General features: G+C 38.8%; 1 protein-coding gene across 1 annotated transcript in view; it reads right to left on the minus strand.

The window, feature by feature from the left end:
* Positions 1-23,775, minus strand: part of LOC135707071 (cytosol aminopeptidase-like) — a 37,299-nt gene that overhangs the window by 10,629 nt on the left and 2,895 nt on the right. The gene's annotated exons all lie outside the window — the stretch shown is intronic.

Below are 23,775 nucleotides of genomic sequence, written 5' to 3' on the forward strand. Positions count from 1 at the left end.
AAAAAGTAGCATAGAGAAAATGACAGTACATATAAGTAACAAGTGCAATTTCGATGTCAATAGTTGAAAAAAATATTGTAAATTTATACAAGTTAAAATCAATTGCGTCGATGCTTGCATATTTTGATATATCAGCGAAAAATATGACAACTCAAAAAACAGAACTGTAACTTCAGGCATAACATTTGATAACGGCACAAAAGAATTTGTAAACAAACTTTCTAAGGCCCTTTATACGCGAACCAAAGTACGCCCACGCAAACCAATACCACTTTCCTGATCATCTGGATTCACTGTTAAGCATTCCCGTGTGTGCAGGGCTGGTAGTGCTGATGCGATATAATAGTAGTGACTTTAGTGACTAAAATTACGGAAATAGTGACCATTTATATGGTAACTTAGGCTCTGAACCATATGGTGGATTTTTTTTAACTTTTGGTTATTTGACAGATGGAAAGTCTCGAAAACCGGGCGATCGACAGCACATGTTCGAACATAGAGAATCACTTTTAACCGCGAGTTAAATTTAACTCGGCAAATGGTTCACAGCCTTAGAAATTCAACTACGGTTTGATATTGAAATAAACTTTTTATGTTATTGAACTTCAAAATTAAATTTCATAAATTCCTTTAATTTAATCGTATCTCAAAAACGAAATCTCCTGTGAAGAGCATTTGAAGTGATTTTAGTAATTTACTTTTGTTTACGTTATACATGATGACTAGCGAAATTTTCAAAATGTTGATGTATGTAGGTAGATAACTTTTCACAGAATTTCTTTAGAATGTTCTCAAGAACTTTTTTAGAATAATTTCCCTTCTCTTAAAAGCTTTTACAAAAATAATATTGCATTCTTGAAATTATTTGCAGAACAATCAACAAAATTCTTGGAAATAGATTATTTTCGTAGTTGGAAATGCTTAACATCAAATATCAGAATTAAAGTGGACATTTTATACGATAGATGATAAGATATAAAGAGTTGATAGTTCCGTTATAGTACGGCAGTGTGAAATTTGCTCATGTACCTCCGATGTGCGGAAACAGTTCTATCGATTGTTTCACACTCAAGTCGCCATCTGGCGTAAACATCTACAAGACTCGTACCTTCCTCAAAATTGTCCATTCGCTTTCTACTTTGTATATACAATTTTCACACTGCCGCAGGGTAAACGCTCCTATAGTTGCGGTACATTAAACGCGTAAGGTTCCTATAGTTGTGTATTGAGTCTCCATGACTCAACTATAGGAACCTAACGCTTCTAACGTACCGCAACTATAGGATCGTTTCCCCTAATACAACGGAACTATCAACTCTATAATTTAATCCCCTCATCTATCGTATAAAATCTCCACTTTAAGTCTGATATTTGACGTTAAATTCACGCATGAAGTAATAACACATGATTAGTTAAAGTAGATCATTTTCGATTTTTTATTGACTCTTCTAGGAACTTCCTGAAGGCTCCTTCCATAGATCCATTTTAAATTTATTTGAATTCCCCTTAGAATTTCCATGCAGTTAACCTCAGAAATTTCATAGAACTCTGCTTAGAATAATTCTCCTTAGAATTTCCATAGTATTTCCTCAGAATTCTCAAAACAAAAATCCATCACACAATAACTTTGAAACTCTTCTCAGAAGTCCTTTGAGATTGAACCTTCAAAATTCGATTCCATTGAAATTCTCGGAATTTATTTCGAACTCTTTAGAAATATTTTGGAATTTCGGAACTAAGTTTGAATTCTTATTAGAATTTGACATTGAATCGTCATCCAATCAACATAGAATTCTTCTCAGAGCTCTCGTGAAACGCACTCAGGTATAACTATATAGGTAAACCTGGCTTAAGATTTAAGAGGAGATGAACAAATTGGTCCTCAGAGCACTTAATTTTACATGATACTTTCGTAGTCTGTACTTTCGTAATCTTCTCTGATATATCTTGGTGTCATCCCTGGAATTCTGTAAAAACTTACTTTAGATTTTTTAAAGTTCATAATCATCTTAAGACTTGTGAAAATCTATCACAGACAAATACCTTTGGAAAGTTTCCATGGTTTACAATTTATTTTCTGAGAAAGGATGTATATTTTCTCCGATTTTTAATCGAAATTGAAGGCATTTCCCAATAGTTTTCCTGATGTTCTAAAGTTTTGCGATTCACTGGTCACCCTGGTTAAAATTTTTATTTTATTTTTAACAGATATGTATATTTTGTTAAAACTACTGTAGACTTTATTAGTGCCAAGTACTCAATTTAAACATTTTGTTGATATTTTTTTAATTTTACTCTATTTTAGTAGTGAAAAAGTGACTTTAGTGACTATTTTTAGGGAAATAGTGACTTTGGTGACTTTTTAGTGACTGGCTTCAAAATAGTAACCAAGTTGCTACCAGCTCTGCGTGTGCGGCACATAATAAATTTTGGTAAAACTTGCCAATATGTGACGACAACGGTCCCAGTTTATGCACAAACCTTCGTGTAACACGAGATGTTGTCTTCGATCAGTAAAAAAGATAATGATACACGACAAATAAACCCAACTTACACCCTAGTCCTGCCCACTCAAACTCATTTGAACACATTTAGTTACTAATCTGATAATTACTCCTCGCGTTACATCGGTAGGGTAGAGAACTACTTCGGCCTCATCGCCCATTTTGGGCCTATCGAGCAGAAAACTTCAAATAAATCCATGATTTCAGAGTTAACAAGTGAATTTTGCGTTTGGTACGATACTTTAGTTAATAAACTACGGAACGAAGTCAATGAGAACGCGTAATATGAAGGTTTGCACCCATTATTCCCAAAAACAATAGAAGAGCTCCGAACGAATCAATATTTATCTTCATCCGATAGGCCGAAGTGAATTCATTGGCGTTTCAATGCGTTAGGCCGAGTTTAGAATCCGTGGTTTAGCGTCAAGAAGCAGTATTAGACTTTTGACAATATCTCAAAGATTGGTTTATCTTCATCAAATCTTACGGTACATATGGAAAGGTAAATAAATTTGGAAGCTATCAGTAATAATAACATTCCGTTTGGTGCTAAACTGCGCTAGATTATGAAAGGCTAAGTGCGGGTTGTGCTTAATGCGCCGAAAATGGGGTAATTAACCCTATTACCAAGAATTTCTGTTCTCTTCGATGATTGTGCGAAATCCACACGGCCATGTTGGATATGCGATACGCTGGTCCCATCGTGTTACCCTCAGGCGTTATGATTATCGTTGCCCATTTACACGCCATTTAGCAAGAGATCCATACATACTCCAGCTAATTCTCAGAATGTTAAATGTCTTATCAACATTTTTCATTTAAAATGCAGTCGCATTACACTCAACGGTACTAGGTGCGTAATAAAAAACACTGGTGCAAAATAACAATTATAAATCACTATAAAATCGAATTTTCGGCGAGAGGCTTCAAATGCCTAGCATACAAAAAGGCAATGGCAGGCCAACAGTAATGGAGGTAACCCAAATAAATCTCAATCATTGCGACACTGCACAGCAACTGTTGTGGCAATCATTGCGGAACCGTATCGAGTCCCTCCCGATAACGGTAACTGGGTGGCGGATAAAGCAGGGATGACGGCTATACAAGTTATGGGTAGATACCCTATTCAAGAAGTGGTTGCGAGCTCATACGAAGGTTTCGTGATCGCCAAAACTAACGGAATCTTCATATGTAGTTGTTACGCACCCTCCAGATGAACGATGGAGCAGTTCCATGAGATGCTGATCGGACGACGACCGGTAGTCATCGGAGGAGACTTCAATGCTTGGGCAGTGGAGTGGGGAAGCAGATATTCCAATGCAAGAGGGCACAGGTCTGCTGGAAGCTCTGGCAAAACTGAAAGTTATGCTGGCCAACGAAGGCACCAGCAACACTTTTTCGCAGAGATGGCCGGGAATCCATTATCGACGTTACTTTATGCAGTCCGTCGCTGGTGACAAACATGGATTGGAGAGTGTGCGAATGATGTACCCATAGCGACCATCAGGCGATCCGATATGGCATCGGCCAACCGAATACTGTGGCAGTGCGGAGGACGAGAACTTGTGACCGGAAGTAGAAGACAAAGGCTTTCGAAAAGGATCTTTTCGTTGAGGCACTCCGTGTGGACAGGAGCCCCGTGGTTCTGAACGTGGACGACCCTGGGGCGACGCATACCGAATAGTGATAGTGAGTAGTGAGAGAATTTGGATACAATACATGAAAAAAATTACACTCCACACTCTTCCGATCATAAAAAAGTTTCCTTATTCTCGATTAGATTCAGATTTTCAAAACTTGTAGTTCAAACAATGAGTAACAACCTTGCTGAAGATTGCATAATAAATCCAGTTAGTTTTATTGAGATATTCGCTTTTATATATATATGAGCATTTTGTGTATGAAAATTTCAACCAAATCTCCTATATTAACATTAAACCAAAAGCGCCAGCCCGTGTAACGTCAAAAAGAGCTGTAATATGCAGATAGCGGTTATCGCACCAAAAGACACGAATCTGGATGTTGGCCTGTGGAAAATATGAACTTTTATTTTTAGTGGTAATCTAGTTGATACGTTGCATAAGCTGCCTGTATTTTGTTGCAATATACGAACAAATTGCACATATAAGTAAAAGAGTTAATATCTCCATAATACTAACTTCAATGGTGATGCTGTCTTCAGCAAAGTTGTTCCCTATAGTTTGCGCTACGTGTGCTGAAATTCTGAGCTTAATCGAGTTTGCTGAACCAGTTCTATGCACGAAAGAGTGAAGGAATTTTATTTCTCCATACATTTCAACCAATATCCCCATATAAATTTTAAACCAAAAGCGCCAGCTCGTGTTACATCCAAATGAGCTGAAAATTTCAGAGTGGTTTTCTCATCTAATGGCATAAATCTAGGGGTTGGCCCGTTGCAAACAATGATAAAAACAGTAGAAGGGTCTGTGCCTAGGGGCACGAACGGAAGCTTGACGTAGGACCGCTAGTGGACGGAACAAATATGTTGATCATTTAGTTCTTAATTCTTTCCGTTTTTGAATTGGTGGCCCTGAAAATGGCCGGTTGTTTTTCAAATGGTGGCCACACCAGTGCAATAGTCGATGCCGACCGAATAACGGCGGCATAGTCATGCTGCCTATTGCGGGAAGCCTTTCTTCCGGTCGATGTGGATGTTTTCGTCGTCGTCATCGTCTTCGTATTGGTGCGATGCGTGCTGTTTCACTCGTACGTCGTGTTCGACGCTTATCTATCCGTTGCTCGAAAGCAAATGACGAAGAAAACGATATGGCAAGCGTTTTTATTACCGCTGCTTTTCTCCTCCCTTCCTTGGTGAAATGGTGAGCGGTTAACCGAGCATTGAGGTCGCTCATGTGAGAAAGGGGAATGTGTCGTGTGTTCGATTTGCAGTCTATCGTTGCGTCTGTGTTTGGGATTTTTCGTTACACGTCTGAATTTAGATTTTTTTTTAATGTAACCCCCAGTATAGAAATTAAAGACGTAGTCCTACGTCAAAAATTTCCCCCATATAAATGTGAGCCAGTCTACTCCACATTTTCCTTTCTCCATTTTTTGCATTGGACCGCAGCTCGTTATATCTCCTCTTTCGTTCATGCGGCCTCCACTAACATCCTGCGATGATGAATCCCCTTAAGTTCTGTGGCTTTGAAAACATGAGGCTTACAAATGTTTTCAAAGCCACAGAACTTACTGAGAAACAGAGATTTTTTTTAAGTGCACTACGCCGAACACTATCGGACTGAATGTGTCATTAGACCAAAATTGTAAACAGTGAATTATTGGATTGAAAAATAGATGAACAGATGAAATCTAGGCACAATTTTTGGTGACCTGGAAGAGGAACATATGTTAACACTCCGATAATTTTCAGATGAAATCTTAAGAAATTCTTATCTGAATTCCAAGGGATTTCTGTGGAGATGATTCTGAGGAGAGTTTAATGGGAATCATTTGTTTTTTTTATACGGGTTGGAACCTGAGTTTTTTATTTTTTATTTTGATATTTTTAATTGTTAAGACTTTAACAGTAAAAGATTTTGTACCCAGAAATAAAAATCGATTATTTGAATTTGCCTTACCACTTTCAACAAGCCCCCCGGAAAAATAACCATACATTGCCATAAAATAAAATACAGTTACAACGAAATCTATTGTCAACAATCTATCTTATTTTACGTATATTGTACAAGAAATTTTAACAGATGGTTATTACAAAAAAAGTACAATACGTCCCATATTGTGAGGATTTTCAACAATAGAACAACATTACAATTAACGGTATATGGCTCAAGTTTGTTCGGGAAAAGTGATTTTTCGTATGATTAAGATACATAACAACCCCTTTGTTCCATAGAATCTAAATAATGGAAATAATAAATTCTTTGGTTATTTTATTGTTGCGGACAGTACGATTTATTGTGACTACAATAAATTTTATTGTATGGTTACAATACATTTCATTGCACCTCTATGGTTCTTTTTTTTACAGGAATACAAATAAAAAAAAAAGCGATTATCGGTTTTATTTTTATTTTTTTCGGTTCAGTACACGATTTAATTTTGTTCGATTTTGTGTTCATTTAGGAGGATTACAGAAACTTCAATACCACCATAGTTTTATTTGATTACTTTCAAACAAGATCATACGATCAAAACAACGGACGAATGACAAAACGTCTAAAGGACAAAAGATCGAATGATGAGAAGGTTTGGAAGTAAAAAATCAGCGAATAATTCAAAGAAGGAGAAAAGATCGAATGGTGGTAGATTTTGTTTTGAAGTCCACATGGGAATTGAGTTTCAAGTGTTCATGAAATTGTGCTATAGTGGATTGCCTCCCGGGAGCCCGGTTCTCCGAGTTCGGATGCCACACTTTCGGCGTGTAGTTCTATCGAGAGTCTCGTCCCGGTCCGGTTAGCGAATTAACTCGGAGCGTTTGGTACGGTATGTCCACGCATCCTTCCACCCCTCTAGATTCACGAAATGCATCGCTGTTTAAATAGATTTATTTAAAATTGAATCATTTCACAGAATCATCATCACCTTTGCGACAAATGAAACGCACTAGGCCTGACCGTTTTGATGTTTGTCATATCGAAGATATGCTTATTAGGCGTTATCTAACCTAACCATTTTCCAGGATGCTTTCTCGTACTGGCTGCGTTTGTATTAGATTAGATTAGTTTAGATTAGAAGCTCACTTGACCACATGGCAAGTAATGGAAAGAATATTTTATAGACCGTTAAGTTGAATATTTCATGACCGTTACGTTGAATATTGAATGACTAATCATCGGAACCCATTTTGTTTTTTGGTTATATGAAAGAACGAGCAGTGATGAAAAGGACAAATATTGATAATGCTATTCTAGCTTTCAGTGTTAGTGTAACTACTGATGGTGAGAGCAAAAAAAAAACTATATGATCTGCAATAAACATGTAAACCGTTTAGTTCAAAGTCAGCTTGTAAAAAACATAATATAGTCATTCCAATACTTCACGACTAAATATACCACTATTCGACCATTTCTCCTTATTTGAATCACTCGTTTTTTTCTATTTAACGACCTTTTGTTCACTCAAATTTGTGTCTCCCTTCTCATCATTCGACCTTTTTCCATTCAACAAATTGTCAGAAAATACAGTGACGTCACCCTAAACTTAATCTACCTGTGCACCAGATCTCAAAACGTTTACGAATCTCAAAATATTTGCTATAGATAAATATCAGTGAAACTAGAAGATTCTGTGCATTTTACAATCGATTTGAATGTTATTTTTTGCTAGATATCACATTTTTAATGCTGATGCACAGGTAAAAAGTGAGGTTACACGACGCCACTATTTTCTCAGCAAACACAAAGACCTCACTATATGCACTAACATACTATATTAAAAGTTTACTAAAAACCGTCGCTACTAAATTTGGGCACCATTTAATTAAACTATTTTTTTTGAATAATATTACTACTTCAATTGATTGTATTGTATTCGTAGTCTGCTGCAATGCATCAATGTATATATAACGGTTAACCTTCTCCTTCACATGGTAGCACACGTGATCCACAACTTTTTGATCCGTCTCATGTTTGTCAATCTACCAAAAAATAACCAGTACTGATTGAAACTTCTCTAAGCTGCTAATTATTCTTGTCCATATGTATTCTTAAGAATTCAACTAAGCAACTATTGAAAAACAATTAAAATACTATTCAATTTAAACAAAAACTTTTTTTATGGATTCGATTATCCAAGACTGGATCATTTTTTGTTCTAGCACTTTTTTCAAAAACACATTTTTGCTCCTCAAAACAACGAAAAACCTTCTGGGAAGGAAAGGGTTAACGAATTTTTATTCAGTGCAGGAAAGTTTACTAAATTTTCAATCGGCAAATATCCTCGATCGAGAATCGAACCCACCGCCTCTAGTATGGTGTACAACTTCTTTACTGACTAGCACATACCGGTAGGCTCTATTGATCAGCTTTTGAATAAGGTGAAATAACGTCGTCAATGTCTAAAGTCTAAAGCGCTGGCCAGACTGAGCAGTTGTAACATGTTATAGCGGTTGTTAAATAATTGCTTCTATAACATGTTATAGTATTCTCTAAACTAAATCATATCATCAGTGACAGGTTATTGTTAAGTTTATAGACACTTTGCAAAAGTTTGAAAATATTTCACGTTCACGTTCACAGCACAAATGTCATAGTACCTAATGATGCTTCCTTGAACAATGGAACAGTGTCACTTCCGATGATGTCGAATTTCCGAATGCAATAAAAGATGTAACGAATGTAACGACTCAAACACACACGTACACACTTCACGGTATACTAACCAACCGCACGGAGATGTCGATAGAACATGATAGAGCTGCACAAACGGATCCTATCCAGGGAAAGCACGAATGCACTTGTGAACTTGAACTTGGCTGGTCTGGTAGGCGCGCAGGCGAGGGAACACGATTCTACGGCCTTTACGTGACGTTGTTTGTGCCAGGAATTTTAAATGAGAGAATTCGAATCGTTCTTTCTATTTTCAGTTCTTTCCCACCTCAAAATGAAATCACAGTGTGACGTTGCATGTTTGTGGCTGCAGCGAACCGAAAGGAGCTTTTCACGATCCTTACCCTCCTCTCTTGGTTGCCACCACGAACTACGTTTATCCGTCAATTCGCCGGATCAGCCCTTTTATTATACTTATATAAAAGAACTGGGGCACAAATATATGCAGATGAACTTAATTTGGCATAAATTGACGACCTTCCCTGGTGCCGCCCTCGGATTTCCTCTACTGCTGCTGCAGATTTACAAACAAGCTAAGTGAGAAAATCAACTTGTGCTGCAGCCCAGGAAGGATTAAAACTGCTTGCCTTTATTAGAATGTATTTTATTTTACTTAATTGGTTATGGTCATTAGACAGATACAGAATTTGAAATTTTCGCTCCACAGTGCTCGAAACAATTTTTAGGAAAGTTGTAGTTGAGACAATTTCCTACAGGGATAGCTATTGAACTTTCTCTCTGAACAATAACTAAAAGAGTTCAAATTTTGGGGGATGATCAGGACTCGATGTGGAACCGTTTGAGCACTGTAGAGCGAAAATTTTAAATTTTGCATCATACTTTGCAGATGTAGGGGAAATGGATGTAATGTCGGCCTACATGCCCATAATTTGGGCCCATACATAAACTCAGCAATCGACTAAATTTTCAATAGCGACCAAAAATATCCATTAATGAATCCCTATTTGGGCATATTATGAGGGCTTGTGAACATTTTGACTGTGTTTTGTGGTATTTCGCAGCGGTGAGTTTGAACTGGCATTTTATTAATGATTCCGACTAAATAATTATCGCTCTGGTGACGCTATAGGTTGTCATAGGAAGTATAAATACATTTTCAACATGCTGTCATCACGTTTATTGTTCTGTTATTGTTTACAAGTTGCTCGAAAAGTGCAGAAAAATGTGTAGAAAGTGAATTTTTCCTAAATATCACCCGAGGTATTATCCAGGAAAAGCGCTAACAGATCGTGTACAAATGGTCTAACAGCTATTCGAAAGAAAACGCAAGTTGTCGCCAATAAGTGCCTCTGTTCAAGATTTGGGTAAAAGCTGGAAACATCGAAGCGTACCGAAGTGTACTGCTCTGTCACCGCTTGGAGCATTCTTCCGACAATCATCACCGAAGCAAATGGACTGGCTGGATTGATTGAATATCGTGGCCCGCATGTTAAACCACGCACGTTACATAACACCTTCTAGCGCTATGTTGAACAGAAGGCAGGCAAGACCATCGCCTTGTCAAAGTCCTTTGCGTGTTACAAACGAGTTCTATAACACACCCGATATCTTCACGAAGCACCGTACGCAGGGTAATATTTAATAATTTAAATTCCTGGGTGCCCAGCATATTTTTCCCGGTTTCATATAAACAGCTTAATATCGTAGTAAATTTGAAAAAAGGGAGGGCCTTTTATTTTAAATGCAAAAAACGTTTCCCCTCTAATAGCAAATAATATAATTTCAATATAAATACATGAATTTTAAAATTTATTACGTTTCCAGAAGGCAATATTATGTTATAAAATTTAGATAACTATTTCAAGAACAACATGTGAAAAGGGCATACAAGCTTTTTGTAAACAAACCTTCTTATGCTGTTTTCTCGCCACTCATATGTCACCAACGCAAACCATCAACATCACCGGTAAGGTGAAGCTTTCTCCTTCCCGATGATGTTGTTAGTTTGCGTGGGTGACCCTCGGTTGGCCGAGAAAAGGGCCTACAAAGGTTTGTTTACAAAAAGCTTGTATGCCCTTTTCACAAGTGGCTCTTGATTTGAAGTTTAATGAAAATTTTAATGTTATTAAAAGTTTCAGAATTTTGAAATTTATTTAAGTTAAAGAAGGGCACTAGGCGAAATTGATAGAGTGTGCATAGTAATTCGTTTAGAAAATACTGAGATCTACGGAATAACAGCAGCTGGAAGTTGCACTACCCACGGAAGAGCAGCTTGGCGCAGCTTCTCTTGAAGATGGCTGGAGGGACATCCGTTCAGCCATAGGTAGTACTGTTGCAGCGGCACTAGGTACTGCAATCCCGGACCGAAGAAATGACTGGTTTGACGGCGAATGCAAACTGTTAGTAGAGGATCAACTACCAAGTGAGCTATTGAAATACGGTGGTGAAGCACTGGCTAGAGCACTGCACTGGGTAATTGCCAAGATTTGGGAGGAGGAGATATTACCGGAGGAGTGGATGGAAGGTGTCGTATGCCCAATCTACAAAAAGGGCGACAAGTTGGATTGCTGCAACTACCGCGCGATCAAACTGCTGAGCGCCGCCTACAAGGTACTCTCCCAAATTCTATGCCGCCGTCTGTCACCATATGCAAGAGAGTTTGTGGGGCAATACCAGGCGGGATTCATGGGTGCCCGCGCTACCACGGACCAAATTTTCGCGATTCGGCAGGTTCTGCAGAAATGCCGCGAATACAACGTGCCCACACATCATTTGTTCATCGATTTCAAATCCGCATACGACACAATCGATCGAGATCAGCTATGGACGATTATGCACGAGTACGGATTTCCGGATAAACTGACTGGTCAAGGCGACGATGGATCGAGTGATGTGCGTTGTTCGAGTATCGGGGACACTCTCGAGTCACTTTGAATCTCGAAGGGGGTTACGGCAGGGTGATGGACTTTCGTGTCTGCTGTTCAACATCGCGTTAGAAGGTGTGATCAGAAGAGCTGGGATAGACACGAGTGGCACGATATTCAGGAAGTCCATCCAGCTCCTTGGTTTCGCCGATGACATTGACATTATGGCACGGAACTTTGAGATGATGGCGGAAACGTACATCAGACTGAAGGCTGAAGCTAGACGGATTGGACTTGCCATCAACGCATCAAAGACAAAATACATGAAAGCAAGAGGTTCTAGGGAAGACAATGTTAGCCTCCCACCCCGAGTTCAGATTGACGGTGACGAAATCGAGGTGGTCGATGAGTTCGTGTATTTGGGCTCACTGGTGACCGCCGAAAATGATACCAGCAGAGAAATTCAAAGACGCATTATGGCAGGGAATCGTGCCTACTTTGGACTCCGGAGGACGCTCCGGTCGAATAAAATTCGCCGTCGCACGAAGTTGACTGTCTACAAGACGCTGATTAGACCGGTGGTCCTTTACGGCCACGAGACCTGGACTATGCTCGTGGAGGACCAACGCGCCCTTGGTGTTTTCGAACGGAAGGTGTTGCGTACCATCTACGGTGGAGTGCAGATGGATGACGGAACGTGGAGGAGGCGAATGAACCACGAATTGCACCAGCTGCTGGGAGAACCATCCATCGTCCACATTGCAAAAATTGGGCGACTACGGTGGGCTGGGCACGTCGTAAGAATGCCGCACGACGACCCAGTGAAAATGGTTCTAGAAAGCGACCCAACAGGAACAAGAAGAAGAGGCGCGCAGCGGGCAAGGTGGATCGACCAAGTAGAAGGTGACCTGCGGACCCTTCGCAGACTACGAGGCTGGCGAACTGTGGCCATGGATCGAGTAGAGTGGAGACGACTTCTTCGGACAGCAGAGGACAACAAGGCCTTAGCCTGATTGGTAAGTAAGTATGGTAAGTACGGAATAACATTTGAATTCTCGGACTAAGAAATGTTGTGAACATTACATGAGAATTGTTTATCAATATTTTTAAATGGCCAGTTCTGTTACATTTTTTAGCTTTGCGAGATTTCTGACTTCAATACAATGGTTTTAAAAGTACTTAAATTAAAAAAAATCAAGTCGCTAGGACTTTAACAAATTTTTAGGATTCTGATTCCGATACATTAGTCGGCCGCTGGCGATACTGCAATGCAATGAAACTACTGGAAGTTGATCCCGTTCTGATGGAGGAGGCTTTTTGGTTAGCGGATGATGAAGTGTTTATTGTGTTGTATCTTTTGACTATAGTTTTAAGCCGTTGGTCCCGGCCCATGGGTGCGATATCCTACGCAGGTGAAGCTGCCTTCCTGTATATTCGATTGCCGTCAATGGATTGGCAGTAGATTGCGGAACAGATACCGACGTTAAATAAAGGAAAGAAGATTCTGACACATTGAAGCATTGACTTATGATAATTGTGGAGGAATTCTAGGGATAATTCTGAAGAAATTCTGGGGAGAGTAACCAATGGGAATTCGACTAGACATTTAAGGTCATTTTGAGAAGTATTTCAAGATTTTTTTTATGGAATACTAAAGGTGACTCTTAAACTAGTTCTGAAGACAATACGATGGGGATTTTGAGTAGAATTCCATGGAGCTCTAGCAAATTAAAAGGAATTCCAGGGAAGTTTCTAAGGGAATTCTGATGAGGATTCAAAGAGAATTAACACTACGGCCAAATTAATGATGATATGACTACAATCCTGAAACTACACCTAATGATGACCTACGACTGAAGATCTCTTAAAATCTCTGAAACGTCAAACAATATGGCCGCAAAAAAGATAGAATATAAATAATTTCACTACACTTTTGCCTGATATTAACAGAGTAAGTTATTTCTTACATATTTCGATTGTATGTTGATGGTTTTTGTTAGTGAACTCTCGTACTTGTGCTGTCCAAAATATAGCATAGCTTTTTACTCTTTGTTCCTAAATATTGAACATATAAAAGGCCACACAAAATGAGCACAGTTTACGACTTTTTGTAACTGGTAAAGGCACGGGGGCAACAATCACGAATTTCAGCGCAGCTCACATCAATGTGATGAATATAGTAGGTGAGGATGACTACAACATACTACTCTTTCTTGCATTCAGCAATGCGATGCAAGTGCGAAAGAGTAAGCTGTTTTGTTCTGTTGTACCTCCGTCAGTTTTACCACTGTCAGTATTGGCGTTGACGGCACCGTTGGCAACTAGTTTTTTATGGGAATTTTCAGTGGAGTGTTTCAGGTTCACGCACAGTCTGACGTTTGCTTATGGATTTTACCAGAGACGATGTTTTATAAGAGACGCGCGGAGAGAATAAAAGTAAATCTGGTTGCACGGCCATCTAAGTTATTTTGTCTGCCAGGTTTGACAGCCCACAATTTTGTGTCTACTTCGAGTGACTTTTAATTTGAACGTATACTTTTTTGATAGCTTCGGTAGTATCGGTACTAGGGGCACGCAATAACATTTAACTTCAACGCAGGCAACGGCTGTAATTAAATTAATTACATTAACTACAGCTTTAATTACATTCATTACACAATGTAGTACATTAACTACTTTTTAACTGCATTAATTACAGTTGAAATTTCGTAATTAAAGTACATTTATTACATTTTCAATACTTTTAATTACATTAATTACGGATAGATGATTTTAATTACCGTCAGTAACACATTAATTACTTTAAGTACTTTTGATTGCATTTTAACTTCATCGCACCGGTTCTTTGTATTGCATGCCCCTCGTATCGGTATTCAAACGAAGTATTTGAATCCAATATACCATATTGGAGCGGATATTGTACAGAGCGTTGCGCAAAATTATGCAATCTGCGGTTCATGCTTCATACCCTGTATGAATAAAATCTCGATTATTTTTTCGAATGGACGTATCTGCTTTTGTAAACAATGCATTTGCTCGTCGTTTTGGCTTAACTGTTAGCTCGCCCACGCATACTAACACTACCATCACTACGCCGCCCGACGATCAAATGCATTGTTTACAAAAGCAGATACGTCCATTTAAAAAAGTAATCGAGAAGTCTTTCATAAAATTCACTGGTGATTAAAAACTTGACAGTCGATCAGCGGCCTTGTAATTTTTTTTTTTAAATATTTGCTTTTTGGCATTGATGTAAATATAAACAATCAATCTTAAAAGATTTTACTTGTGTTTTATTTGTATTCCAAAAAGGGGAAACGCTCCTATAGTTGCGGTACGTTAGAAGCGTTAGGTTCCTTTAGTTGTGTACGGAGACTCCATACACAACTATAGGAACCTAACGCTTCTAACGTACCGCAACTATAGGAGCCCATTCAAAGTTTCTTATTTCTTGAACTAAATTGTTAAAGTTTCATGCATTATTTTCTACATTCATCGAGCATTATCATACTAACCCTAAATCAAAATACTGATGTTCGGTCACAAGACTAAAAGAATAGTGCAAATGTAATAATTTTCGTTAAACATATTACTAACGCATTGACACTAGAATCCTCAGTACTTGTTAAAAAAATAAAATTTGAAATACATTCATTGTTGTAAACAATAGTTAGAATATACTGAAACCAACTATCAATGTTACCCCTTAATTGTTTTCTCTTAATAAAATTTGAACCTGGCTTTAGATATGGTGCCTCCACGGTGCCCATAAAAATATCAACTTTCTTTTACAAATTGTTTATTAGACCCACACTTTGACCTATAACCAATAAAAAATCGAGATGTTTATTCAAATTCGTACAATGTATTATTGGACAAATGCCACGAAGGGGTTAATTGTCTGTCTATATTATAGCGTAACACGTTTTTGCAGACGGAAATCTGAATTTGTTTTTGAGGTTACGGCATAGACACATCCTGTAATCAATATCCACCGATCGACTAAATGCCAACATTGTCGTAATCGGAGATTCCGTTTTTTTCAAGTGTCGTTAAAAAGCCGTTGCAAACAGCTGATACCGGCAATCGGCTTGTGTGTACGGAAATATTGAATATATGAACGGGAAACGATAAGACACGATACGTGATGCAGCATTTATAGAGCGAGTGTTTTATTTTTTTTGCAGTCCAGCCCGAGCCAGGACGACGATGGGAATGTGTTCTACGATTTTGGGCCTATTTTTAGGCAAGAAAACCCCTTCTCATTCTATCGTCAGAGTATGTCGATCGATAAAGCCGACAAATAAGCTTCTGAAGAGTGTGATACTCCATTCTGATTACCATAACAATTATATTGTTATTTGCGTCGGCCGCATTGTCGTCTGATACGGCTACGTACAAATCCATCTATTCATCTTGCTGCTCAAATTCTAATTTTTACAATTGGATTTGAACTGTCGCAGCGAGCCGAGAGCAGTAGATTGGAACGATGATAATAACAATGCTTCGAGATAAGATAACGTCACAACTTTTCCCGTAATACGCCGGTATTATGGCGAAAACATTGCACCAGCCATATATCACGCAAGTAACTGCCCGTGTTATTTTTGCACTAGTGCGAAATGAGCCTGTTCTATACCAATACGAAAAAAAAAAACTGCTTTTTTTTCTGTATAAACAGAGTGTGGTTCACCAAAGACGGTTCTCCAAGCTCTTTTTCGCATTGCATTATTTCCAACAGAGGTCCAGTGATTCGAATGGCTTATTCTGAATTGCACCCACTGATTCGTTCAAATCCTAGTGAACGAGAGACACTTTTCATTAACCCACTTTCGAAACAGGCAACGTGAGTTTAGTAGTGTGTTCCATGTCGATAGAGCACACTAACATGCCAACATGGGACGTCTTCAAGGTCTTCCGATTTATAGGATGCAAGCAACATGGACTGCACGTCGAACATGACGAAGGGTGTATCATAATTATGTTATTGGTTTGCACTCTTTTCATGGCTTTTCTATCCCTGCACAAAAGAGTGTGAGGTTTTAGATCGAATGAATAACCGTTTAGGGACTACCTACCACAATGGGCTGAATCTAGGTTTTCAGTACTAGATTGAAACAAAGATGAGATTATCCCTTTTTTCAAAAACAAAAATCCAAACAACGAAAAACCATCTGGGATGAAAAGGATTATACCATAGAGGTAACTCTAAGACTAGAAGGTACCGAAGAAACGTGCTCAACTTTTTGGCTCAGCTCTGGTACTATCTTCGGTCCCAAACTAATCGATACACCCCTCGAAACATAGGAAAATTCACGAACCCCTCATTTTATCTGTCAACCTAATCATAGCTAATCAAAACAAACATAGTGTAGTACTAGAATTTCGACTAGAATGGAGTACGCTTATAGATGTAATTGGGACCAATAGGCTAGTCAAGTAGTGAGCCAATTTAAAATCGTTAGTTTCCACCGGTTGGTACAACAGTACGCATGATCTACGCGGTCTGTCTATGGTATTAAGAATAACAAAGCAGCTGGGAAGGATGGTATCGGAGAGGAATTTATTAAAATATGCCCGGATAAGTTGGCTGCACGGCGAATGAGAACGACCTAAATTTGAGTTTAGTTGACTCATTAATCCTTTATGAGGACCGCAACGATGAATAATTTTGCCTCATGTTTTCCCAGGTTTGTCCAGGAAAAAAATCCGGAATATGAAGAAAGTAAAAATTGGATTCACTCAGTATATTGGTACTACAACTAGGCTGAGTAAATTTTGCGTCAATTTTCCTAATATGCCGGCAGATTTTTTAGATTATCCACAGGATTCTGAGTTCTTGCACTTTTGGCGGTTATGGGTCAACTAAACTCAAGTTTGGGTCGTTCTCATTCGCCGTGTCCATGTCTGGGATACAGAACAGCTACCGGAGGAGTGCATAAAGGGAGTAATATGGTCAATATACTAAAAAGGCGCAAGCAAGAATGTGAGAACTATTAGGCGATCACTATTCATAACGCAGCCTACAAAGGGCCTTACCAGATCATCTTTCGCCGCTTATCGTCGCTAGCAAGTAGGTTTGTGGGAAGATATCAAGTCAGTTTTGCGGACGGGCGATCGAAAACTGACCAAATCTTTACGTTGCGCCAAATCGTCCATAAGTGTTGCGAATATCAAGTTCCTACAAACCACCTATTCATCGATTTCGAAGCCACAATACTATTGACCGTGAAGAGCTATGGAAGATTATGGACGAGAACGGGTTCCCTGGGAAACTGCCCAGACTGATCAAAGCTACGATGGATGGTGTACAGTACTGTGTGAAGATATCGGGTGCGTTATCGGACTCGTTTGAAGCACGCGAAGGGCTACGACAAGGCGAAGGTTTTATGACGGCTTTAACATACAGGGCTCGCTCTTCAATAAATCCAGCCAGTTCATGTGCTTCGCTCTACACGTGCAGATTATCGGAAGAACGATCCAGGCGGTGTCAGGGTAGTACACCACCCTAATAAACAAATACCATAAACGAACTGTATCCCGGATGGGTAAACTATCCCACAAATGGTTTGGATGATACCCCGAACACGTCGTTAAGCTCTCTTTTATGGTTATTTTTATTAGGGCACGCTAAAACTTGAAGCAGAAAAGGTTGGATTAAAAGTGAATATGTCGCAGACTATGCACACTTAATCACGGTTTCTCTGTTCGGTAATTTGTTTTACAGTTTTCGAACTGTGAATCACAAAAATTACCGAACATTCTGCTATTCTCAATAAAACTACTGGTGATCAGCAGCTGTTGCAAAAAGCTACTGAATACGGTAAGAGTAAATACTTAACTTACCGTAAAATAACAGCATTGCGGAGAATGACTAAAGCTCAGTAAAATAGAGTACCGTAAAACGGGGTAACATTGATAGTTTTTTAAAGTATATTCTAAATATTTTTTACAGCAATGAATGTTTTTCAAATTTTATATTTTTAAAACAAGTACTGAGGATCCAAGAGTTAATTCGTTAGTAATAAGTTGGTTAATTTTTAAAGCATTTGCTCTATTTTTTTAGTTTTGTGACCGAACTTCAGTATTTTGATTTGGGATTACTTTGATAATGCTCGATGAATGTAGAAAAAAATGAGTGAAACTCAAACAATTTAGTTCTTTAAATATGAAACTTTCAATGAGTATATAATCAGAAAACTTCATAAGCACAAAGAATACAACATTGAATTTGTGATGGCTGTATCGGAAATACATTACATAAGTGATGGTTTGAGTGCTTTTTCAAAAAGGCGAAAAACACGAAAATGGATTTTTTAATATTTTTGTTAAATATGTAACACATACTACATTAAAACTATATACGATATCAACGGAAATACCCTAAGCTACAGTATGGAACCATTGTTTCTTATTTGGAAAAAGCACAGCGATTAAATTTATTATTTATATTATATTATCAAAGTTACCCGCATTATGAAAGATACCCCGTTTTACGGTACCGAGTTTTCAGTATTCGTTACGTTTTACTCGAGCAGTCATCAAACGAAATTCCAACATTGCTGATACTGACAGTAAAGCAAGTTTCTTATGTAATCCTCCTACATTCCACCTCACGCGTCGAAAATCTCCGCGTGAAAGAAAACAGGAAACAATTGGGTTGTTTGGGGGTATTGAGGTAAATACATATTTCTAGATAGGGCTGGAATTAGGGCCTAACAGCTTTTGTAAACAACTACTTCTATCGATGATTTCTAGAAATTCAAAGCTCGCCCACGCAAACCAACATCCTCATCGGGTAGGGAAAGACTTCCTCTACCCGATGGTTATGTTTGTATGCGTGGGCGTGCCTTGAGTTCCCAGAAATCATCGATAGAAGTCATTGTTTACAAAAGCTGTTTCGCCCTATCTAGATTTGTTATCTGCATTAAAAATGGAACCGGAATCCAAAATTTTGGTGAACTAGAACTATTTTAAATAAGTGCGATTACATTAGTAAAAATCACCATCTTAGCGCCCCTTGGTGGGACTTTGTATCGGAGCGAGCTGTCAACGAATAGATTTAGTGTCAATGACCAAAAACTTAAATCTTGATTTAAAAATCGAGATGAATGTCTACGGGATTGATAAAAATATCGTTGTGCTCAGAGAACGAAGCTCTATCAGATGATGTATAAAAATCGGTATATTTTTTCGAAGTTAAACAACCCAATTGTGAAAATCAGTGAAACATCTGGAAGTCAACACAGGAGTGCATAAACTACCACGAAATTTAGCAGTTTACTGCACTCCTGCATTGACTTCCAGATGTTCGACTTAGTTTGAAGAAAGAAATTTCACCAAAATTAACTGTTATAGAGCTCCAAACTTAGGCACGCAATTCGGCGCATCAAAAGAGTCACCACCCAGCCAAACCACCAGGAAGCTCTGACCGTTCAACCTGGGACTAGCTAAAACAGCATTACTGCAAATCCGCCATTAAACTGAGTCCCCAAATAAAAATCGCTATAAATTCGAAATGTTTTGATCGAATGAACCCAAACCATGAATTAACAGAAATAAAAACATTGTTGATGAATTTACTGACTTATTCATCAAAAAACTAAAATAAAAACTACAAGGGACAGCCCTAGGGGTTGTACGCAATGCAATGGTGACGTAGGACTATGTGGTCTTATATAATAAATCTTATTTTTTAACTGCAGCAGGAGCATGTGTTTTGTTTGTGTTGGAATAGGAATTTGACCGGGGTTCTCTCTGTTTATAAACTTTAGTATGACGCACTTGACATAGATGGCCCAGAGCGACTCACGAAGAGCTACTGATTCCGATCAATAGCGGTGCGGCTTCTCCCTCCTTCTATGGATGCTCATGTGGGCTGCAGCTCTCAGATTGCAGGCACCCTTTCGTTGTGAACTGGAGAACACCACCACTCACCACGCGGTGATTGAATAAACACCGTTTGGTGAGACCGGATGGAATTCAACTTTGAAATCTGTGTTAAGGAAATCGCTTTTCGCAGGAAATCGGTGATAATTTTAACTATCATAACAACAGTTGCACATTTGTGCAATTTTCAATGGTAACATTATTATTATTATTTATCTTTATTAGGGAGGCTTTCAGCCTTGGGCTTGATAGTAACATTTAATCATCTTAATTTCAACAGATTCGAAGAAAAAAATTCCTATTGGCGTATTAAGAATTACAATCCATCATCTCTGGATCAACATCAGACCACTTTTATGCCGCGACCGACTTTGGTTTTTGAAATTGCACCTCCAATGTTGCCTTAAAGTACATGCTATGTTAGATTTATGTGTCGCGCGTGATTGGTGATGGACAGTGAACGCAGTCCTTTTTTCTGCTGAGGTCCCTCCAGATGGAACAGCTAGAGTGTGTTTCGTGGTTTATGGGGGTTTACGCTGTTGTGTGCGGAACGAAAGGCGAGAGTACTGTTTTTAAGACCGGTTAAAGAAGTAGTGGCAGCATATCTATGGGAGCTCTTCGAAATCATCGTGATGCCAGGGATTCCTTTGCAACAGCGAACAGCGAAGTTCCATATTATATCATATCCTTTCATGTGTTAGTTGGTTGACGCCGTCCGTGCGAGGCAAAACAATGCAATCGCTTGCGGTTGCAACGAGAAGGGTACCGCTAATCATTCTCGCGTAAACATAGTCCGCCCACCAAATTACGAGTAGGATTTTCCTACCCATTTCTTCCTGGAACGTGTTCGTCGCTGTCGATTGAGACTCGTCGAAGTATCCTGACGTCTCGACGGAAAACACCCTTGGCTGCCTTGACCGGGACAATCCTGACGAGTCCATCGTTCCCGGATAAGAGCTCCATTTCGTTGTCATCGACGAGGAGCACAAAATGACCTTTTCCGACATTAGAAGGATGATGCTATCCATTTCGTTAGCCATTGGAGCGATAGCACGTATTCGGATTGCCACCGAGCTTGAAAATCTTGCACATAGTTCAACCTTGACAACGAGCCTATATGTTGTTCCGAATGGTTAACCTGCGGGAGAACTTTAAGAGGTCGCCCGATTAAGACGTGTGTTGGCGTAAGCGGTTGTGAACCGGTGGGGTCGTTCGAAATCGCGGAGGTCGGACGAGAGTTCATGCAAGCAGCTGTGAGGCTGTGCATAAACTACGTAGACCTATTTTTAGAAGTTTTAGACCCAAGTAGACAAGTCCATACATTTTTTTAATTTGTATGGACCGTAGACATTTGTTGAGTTTTTAATTCTTCAAATGTGGCTTCAAATGGTCTGCTGGCAACTGTCCCATTTGCTGTGTTACACGTACTTATCGAGCTCGATTGCACTTTGCACAATCACGGTACACTTTGCGGGCGGCACTGCTTTGTCAAAACTCTCTTAAAATTCTTCAGACATCTACGTTGGAATACTGCTCTGCAGTCTAGAGCCCGAACTACAATAATGGGGCCTAGTAAATTGAATCTGTGCAACGACCTTTTCTTCGATTCGCGCTCCGTAAGCTGCCTCTTCGTATTCCAAACTACGATTCGCTGCCAATTGATCAATGTCAAGCCCTTACGTATCCGAAGATATGTTTTCAGAGCCTTAACCGTCACCGATACTCTGCAAGGAAGAATCGATTGCGAAGCAATTCTGCAACAGTCTTATGCTAAAACTTCCACTTCTTCGAACTAATTATAAGCTTAGGGAGCGCTATTTACGTCTTGCAGCGAGTGTTCAACCGAGTAGCGTCGATGTTCGATTTCCACTTGACACGGAATATGCTTCGCCGAAGATTCTCTGCCTTTTTTGCTGACCAAAGGCGCTTGACGCCCAACAGCTAAGTGTAAAATTTTAGACTTATACATTTTTAGTAACTTGACAATGCTTTCCTTGTTATTTTCGTTTGTAACTGTAGTATATGTAGTCTGTATAATCTGTACTTTTTTTACAACACATCATTGGGACTATTTCTAGTCTGTTGATGCAAACATAACAAATAATATTCAACTGAGCGATTTTTTTAATTTTCTCTGTCTATTTTTTTTGCGCAAAGGCTTTTTTTCAGAAATTGGGCTTTTTTGGATAAACTATGCTTAATTTTCATAAAATTTTCTTCACTGTATTGTTTTTCATGTTTAATGAATGATTTGAACATTGACTAATAAAAAAGGTTTCTGAATAAGCAATATACCACCGACAAACAGACATAACTCATTGAATATTTTTCAATATAAAACATCGTTCCTTGAACACTACCGCCATCTGTTGATTATACTGTGATGGGCAGTATGCTGAATAGATGGCGGTAGTGTGTAAACTTCAAACGCAAGGGAATTGACTATGCGCGCCACATGTGGCGGTACTACCTATTAAAAAAAACATATAAATTTACCGTTAAATACGTGTGCGATGAACAACTTGCGAGAGTTATGTCTGTTTGTCTGTGAATATGATGCCTATAGTCGCTTATCAGTCCCGTATGGATTTTCGTCAATTTTAAGATAACAATGTTATCCACTATCAATTGAATAAAACTACGGACTTTGATTATGAAAAATGTGAAAACAACTTAAAGACAGTTTGTCCCATTGAGCAGTAATCGCATATCAGTCCCATCCTGAAATTCGATTGTCCGGAGGACAAGCTACTAGTTCTGCTTTTTAGATAGACCATATTTTTCGCTGATATAACAAAACATGCAAGCTTCATGTCGTGATTTCCGGTGGTCTGTTCACCAGGTGCCCTGACGAACATGTGATGATCCTTGGTCAGGTCCGGTTGGGTAATGTCTCTTAACCTCGAATGGAGTCCGCTCGCTTTGTCTTCCGTCAATAGAATGAGCCCTGGAATCCGTTACTGCTACTTTTATAGACTGATCGCTGCTGGTTCTACGTTCTTTTTGCCATTCGCCAGTTGAGGTACTTCTTACTACAGCGAGATTTTCAACATACAAATGAAGCCAACATCATTTTTGGTGAAGCGGAATTCAATTACCAATGGATACGGAATCTATCAAATTTCAAAGACAATTAATTTTACTTCACCAAATATTTGTCAATTTATTTATTTGTTTATTTCACTTTATTCTAACTGATTTCAACTTGATAAAATATCAAATGATTTTTCAAACATTTACATGGAAATT

The sequence above is a fragment of the Ochlerotatus camptorhynchus genome, unplaced genomic scaffold (assembly GCF_037179485.1).
Source record: "Ochlerotatus camptorhynchus isolate MF236.1 unplaced genomic scaffold, CSIRO-AGI_Acam_v1.1 ptg000303l, whole genome shotgun sequence".
Taxonomy (NCBI): Eukaryota; Metazoa; Arthropoda; class Insecta; order Diptera; family Culicidae; genus Ochlerotatus; species Ochlerotatus camptorhynchus.